This window comes from Anarrhichthys ocellatus, unplaced genomic scaffold (assembly GCF_004355925.1).
Source record: "Anarrhichthys ocellatus isolate YVR2014 unplaced genomic scaffold, GSC_Weel_1.0 scaffold10, whole genome shotgun sequence".
Taxonomy (NCBI): Eukaryota; Metazoa; Chordata; class Actinopteri; order Perciformes; family Anarhichadidae; genus Anarrhichthys; species Anarrhichthys ocellatus.
In genome coordinates, this window is record NW_022280040.1 from 10628180 (window position 1) to 10634008 (window position 5829).

General features: G+C 45.0%; 1 protein-coding gene across 1 annotated transcript in view; it reads right to left on the reverse strand.

Moving 5' to 3' along the window:
* The window catches only part of rnf152 (ring finger protein 152), a 37271-nt gene extending 36567 nt beyond the window's left edge, over nt 1-704 (reverse strand). Inside the window, exon 1 of the mRNA XM_031850069.1 lies at nt 464-704. The gene's annotated coding sequence lies outside the window, so the exon portion shown is untranslated. The remainder of the gene's footprint in view (nt 1-463) is intronic.
* Between the last annotated feature and the right edge of the window lie 5125 nt (nt 705-5829).

Sequence of the window (5829 nt, forward strand, 5' to 3'; positions counted from 1 at the left end):
CCCCCCCCCCCCCCCCCCTGTAAGCAGTCCGGTGAAGGGATTGAGATAAGCAGGTCTGTTTTATTGATTCAGATAAAGCACTGTGAATTTCTGTCGACCACTGTGACGAAATTAGTGCGAATAAAACTAAATCAAATCTTTAAGTCCATTAAAAACCTCTTTAAAAAGCAGATGCACAAGATGACTCCCAAAAAATAATAATTATTATCCCGTTATCAACGCTACAATCACACATCAACGTTACATGTTCGTGGTGCACGACTGGCTGGACCCCGATGCACATGGAGGAAGAAGTGTGCAGACAAAGCCGAACAAGAGAGATGCAGCTCTCACCTCTCACGGACAAACAAAGCAACACAACAATGAATAAATCCTCACATAGGAAATAACTTTAGTTTCCCTCGATGCTCCGTCAGACAGACTCCGTGCAATAAATGGTCTTTTAGAGGAAGGTGGAGCTCACCTTTTGTTAGTTCCTCTGTCGGATGGCAGCAGCAGTCCTCCCCCTGAATGTCTGCCTGTCTGCGGGCGTCTGCTCTCATCCGCTCCTCCGCGGATTTCTAATCAGGGCAGCGGCGGCGGCGGTTGATGCGCGCGTCGCCGTGTTTCAGTGGGCGGCGAGGCTGCTCGCTGTTTTCTTCCTATGTTTTAAACCAAAGCGAAAACACAGAAAATCTCTCTCTCTCCCTCCCTCCCTCCCTCCCTCTCTCTCTCTCTCTCTCTCTCTCTCTCTCTCTATGAGTGGTTACGCCTTCTCACTGTAGGAGGAGAATAAAAAAAAATGTGCGCGCACACATTACAGGCTTCAGGTGACACTGAGGATGAAACCGTGTCACCACAGGCCGCGGGGGGGAGTCTGGCCGGCTGCACCGCTGCATTGTGACTGCACCGCACTGTCTATCCTGACATGACTTCGAAGTCGCGACACTAAGCGTCCTGCACATGTGAGAAGTTTGTGTCTGTTCACATGATCACGGTACTTAATAATAGTAACTAACTAGAAAATTCCTACAGAAATTTTGACAGTGTGGCTCCTACTGCCCGAAGAAATCGCAATATATACACAGGCCAATGTTACCGGTAGAGTCATTCAGGTTCAATTGAGATAGCGCTACTCTCTTTTCTGCATTTTAGATTCATACTCTTGGATTGAATCTTGTATTTGTGGGGCTTTTATTTTGAAAGGGTGGGACTGGGTGGGTGAGAGAGGGGGAGAGGAGACAGAATCATAATGTTTGACACTAAAATGAGAGGCTTCATCACAAGCATTCCAGTTAGAATTCATTCTGTGGGGCTTTTAATTTGAAATGGGGGGGAGGGGGGGAAAGTCCTCTAAAAACATCTAAGACCTGAATGACTGTACGATAGAGAGAGACAGAGTGAGTGAGTGAGACAGGCAGACAGACAGTTAGATGGACTGAGTGAGTGGGAGAGTGAGACAGGCAGACAGACAGTCCACCCCCCATTTCAAAATAAAAGCCACAGAGTGGGAATTCTAACTGGAATGCTTGTGATGAAGCCTGTCATTTAATAACCTCTGTGTTTGTGTCAAACATTATGAATATGTCTCCTCTCCCCCTCTCTCACCCACCCAGTCCCACCCTTTCAAAATAAAAGCCCCATAGAGTAACTGTACCTTAACATGAAGCTCAGAATGAAGTTCGTACAGAAATAATGGGAGCGTTAGCTCCCATCATTTCCAAAGGCTTCTCAAACAAAGATGTACATGTCCAGTACAGAAATGACGGGAGCCATTTGTGGACTGTCCATCACGATAAAAAAAAAAAAAAGTAAAAAAAATAAAATAAATTTAAAGTTAGATTTGATAATTAAAAATATCCCCATAGTCGAAATTATGAGATAGAAAGTCGAAATGATGAGATAATTAAACACAGTCATAGAAGCAGCTCTTTGGCTGGTTACTGTACACTTGACATGGAAATGTATTGTGAGCACATTGAAGACTACTTTAAACGTGGCTTTACAACAGATGAAATACTTCACGTGGGATTGTGCAAAGGTACCCTTGAAAGGATTTTAAGCATTGAACAAAGTTATTGTAATAACTTGTGTTTGATATTTGATATTTTCTTTAAAAGTTTGATCTTTGATAGAGTAATGTGGGTTTCTTAACCCTAAATTAAAAGGATTTAAGTTATAGTAACAGAAATGTGCTTAAATATATTTTTACATTTATATAACTGCATGTACAATATTTTTACACTTGAATAAACAATAATCAAATGCAGAGACAGTTATTTACCAATATGTTAGGAGTAGTTACATTTACACAGTCTTACATTTACAACCGGCCCTTTGAGGGCGACCGTGATGCTGTTGTGGCCCAGAGTGAAGAGGAGTTTGAGACCCCTGCCCTATGAGATGCGACAAAGTACTGGCATGTCAGATGTCTGGTCTATCCCTGACAAAAGCACAGTCCATTTCAGACTCAGGGACAACATCAGGTCCTGCACCACAAGGCTCGGGGACAGCTTCGTCAGGTCCTGCACCACAAGGCTCGGGGACAGCTTCATCAGGTCCTGCACCACAAGGCTCAGGGACAGCTTCATCAGGTCCTGCATCACAAGGCTCAGGGACAACATCAAGCGGTCCTGTACCACAAGGCTCGGGGACAGCTTCATCAGGTCCTGCACCACAAGGCTCGGAACTTTATGTATCATTATGCAAACCCTACCTGGGCTATTAATGTTTTTTTTGAACCAGCAACACCCTCTACATGACATGTCTAATCAGCATCGAGTATTAACAGTAAGTTAAATTGGTTCAGATTGATTCAGTCTGGCTTTGTGGCACAAAGGCAGTAAAACTGCCTGTGCCGGTGACTGAACTTTTGCTACTTGCTGACTTACTTATTTACTTACTTACTTACCTACCAACCAAGATCAGCCAGGGGGAGTATTACCCCTCTGACAGCCAAGCTGGGTGAAAACCGGTCATCCGGTGGTGTGTCTGTGCCTCCCACAGTCAGCCTCATTGCCAGCAGCAGGCTGAACTAATCAGTTAGCGGGTTAGCTGCAGCTCGACGCGGAGTGAACAGACTACCAGGGAACCTGTACCACTTGTTCTTTTTCTTTTCAGCGACCTTTCTCTGCAGATCTTCCAGCTGGGTCTTCACAGCGAGAAGGATGGCCTCCTTGCTCACCGACTCCTGCTCTTTCTTCTGCAGCGTCTGCTTGAGCTCCTCCGCGGCCCGAGTGAGGGACAACTTTTGCTCCCTCCACTCTCGAAAACCCTCAAATTGCTGCTCGGCATTCCTCAGTGCAGCCGCAAAGTGGTCGACCTCCTCTTTCTGATGGTTGAGCCAAGCCACAGAGGAGTCTCTCTTCTCCTGCAGCAGGGAGGCTTTCTCCTCCTCCCACTGGAGACGGTGGGCCATGAACTTAACAGTCTCTTTTTTATGGATCGCCGCCTGGGCCAGAAACGTGCTTCTGGACTTTTCCATCTCTTCCAGGTGGTAAAACTTGACCCTCCACCTTTGATCAGCTCGAGTCTTCATCTTCTCCTTTTTCTCCTTCAGAACATTCTGGAGTTTTTGATTCTCCATCTTCTGCTGGTTTAGTTGACCCACAAAGGAGACTTTGGTCTCCTGCAGCTCAGCCTCCACAGCAAGGAGGTCCTCCTTTTCTCCTTTTCTCCCACAATGCACCTCCCTCGTTGCCTCGTGTGAATGGGTGATAAAAACCCAGAGCACATATATGTTCCTGAAGAAATTAGGTCAGCCGTCAAACGGAGCAAAAGACTCACAAAGATGAAAGCCGGCACACTTTTTAAAGCAGAAACACATCAACCACCTGGTACCACTTCAGGGCGGAAAGAGAGTAATTGGGGGGAGGAGGGGGAGGGGGGGGGTGGAGGGGGGGGGGGGGGTGGAGCGTGGGGGGGGGGGGGGAGGGGGGGGGGGGGGTTCTTCTTCTTCTGCACAATTTGAAGCATCAGAGCCGAGTGCTTTCACTTTTCTTAAGCGAGTAAATAAAGGTGATTGAGTTTTTTTTTCTCCTGCTTGGATCAGACGTTTCAAAGGATGCAACATCCCCCGTCTCCCCCCCATGTCCTCCCCTCTTTTATACAGTGTGTGCTGTGCCTCCATGGGGGCTTCTAATTGCCTATTGTACTTGCTGCTCGTCTGTCTGGGTGATGCGCAGCAGTGACAAGCCGCAAGAAGTGATGTGTTCTCTGCAGAGCTTTATCCGTCTCTCACATGATTTCTCTCCCACAATCCTCCCCCCCTTTTTAAAACAATTAAAAGGTCAAATTAAATATAATGTAATATTATATAATTCTAATAAAATAATATTGTAATATTCTTATTAAAATATCTCTATTTTCCACTCCATAAATCAGAAAACACTGCCACATAGAGAGGAGTTAAAGTGTAAAGTTTGGTGAATGTAAGAGCTGCTGAAGTGGAGATTTCTGGATCAGAGTCTGAGAACAAACTCATTTAGAGGAAACATCCTTTAAAGACTCTACAGGTGAATACATTAACTCATAGATATCACCATGAAACTTCACCACTTCATCACTCACATTAAGATGTAAGATGAGATTTTTGTATTAAAATTTTTTTGAAATGTTATGTTTAAATATACAAATGAGGCGTTATGTATATAATTTCTGGTGAATTTAGGAGAAATCTACAGACGTAAACAGACAAAGTAATAAAATAAAAACCTGAATGTGTGTTTTGGATGTTTTTTTTCCACTAATCTGAGAGAAAACATGTTATAGAAGCAGAAATGCAGACTCTGGAGGATCCAGGTGTTGGTGGGTCTGATTTTATCAGGTCGATGCTTTCAATGTCATTGGTATAATTTCGTAAATCGCTGGTTTCATGTTGAAAGGGTCATGATGACCTTTTCTCCAATTATCTCATCCTCTTTTCTTTGGTCCAGCAGCAGCAGTGAGCTGATCAAAGCTGCCAAGAAGTTATTACAAACCGACGGGAAAATCACGCACTCATGCAACATAATAACAACATACTGAGAATTACATAATGATGTCAAACAGGGTCGGAGCCACTGCTGAGTATACGTGAGCCGTGTTATTTCTGGCAATCTGGAGGGTTTAATTGCATCAAGTGACACATGCTGCTAATATCTAAAATGTATGATAGGGTCTAAATGCCCTGAAGCAAGACCAAGTAAAAGTTGAAGCAAGTAAGTGTTCTCATGATGAAGACATTATAATAAAGGCTCTTTCATATTTCCTTCTTCATTGGTCCACCGTGGACGGACCCAGATCCTCCAGCAGAGACCGGTCCACCGTGGACAGACCCAGATCTGGCTTCACCACAGCCTCGGACCTGCAGTCGGAGCTCCGGAGGGAGGAGGAGAGCTGAGCTCCCGGCAGCAGTAGCAGCAGCGTCTCCTCCTCCTCCTCCTCCTCCTCCAGGAGCAGAGTTTCTCGTCTCTGGGAGCCAACACCACGCTTCTGGAGACTCAGGACGTATTGCTGGACCCGCTGGAGGGAAGGAGGCACTATCAGACCCTGCTGCAGGAAAATGAGAGGTTTACTAAAGAGACTCTGGTGCTCAGAGACACTACCACTTTAGTCCACAGGGACCAACAGAACCAACACTAAGTTAAAGTTCCTCACAGTAACTTTAAGTACAATACTTGAGTAAATGTACTTATGCTGCAATCCATCGCAAGTCAGAAGTCGACAATTCCGAGATGTACAATCTAAAAATGTCCCAGTGCATCTGCTCGGTAAAAAATAGAAGTCTCTGAGCTACTTACATCAATTACCACAGCAGCAGTAGCAAAAGAGAAACAGTGTGTACAGTAACCATCTTTAGATTAACAACTC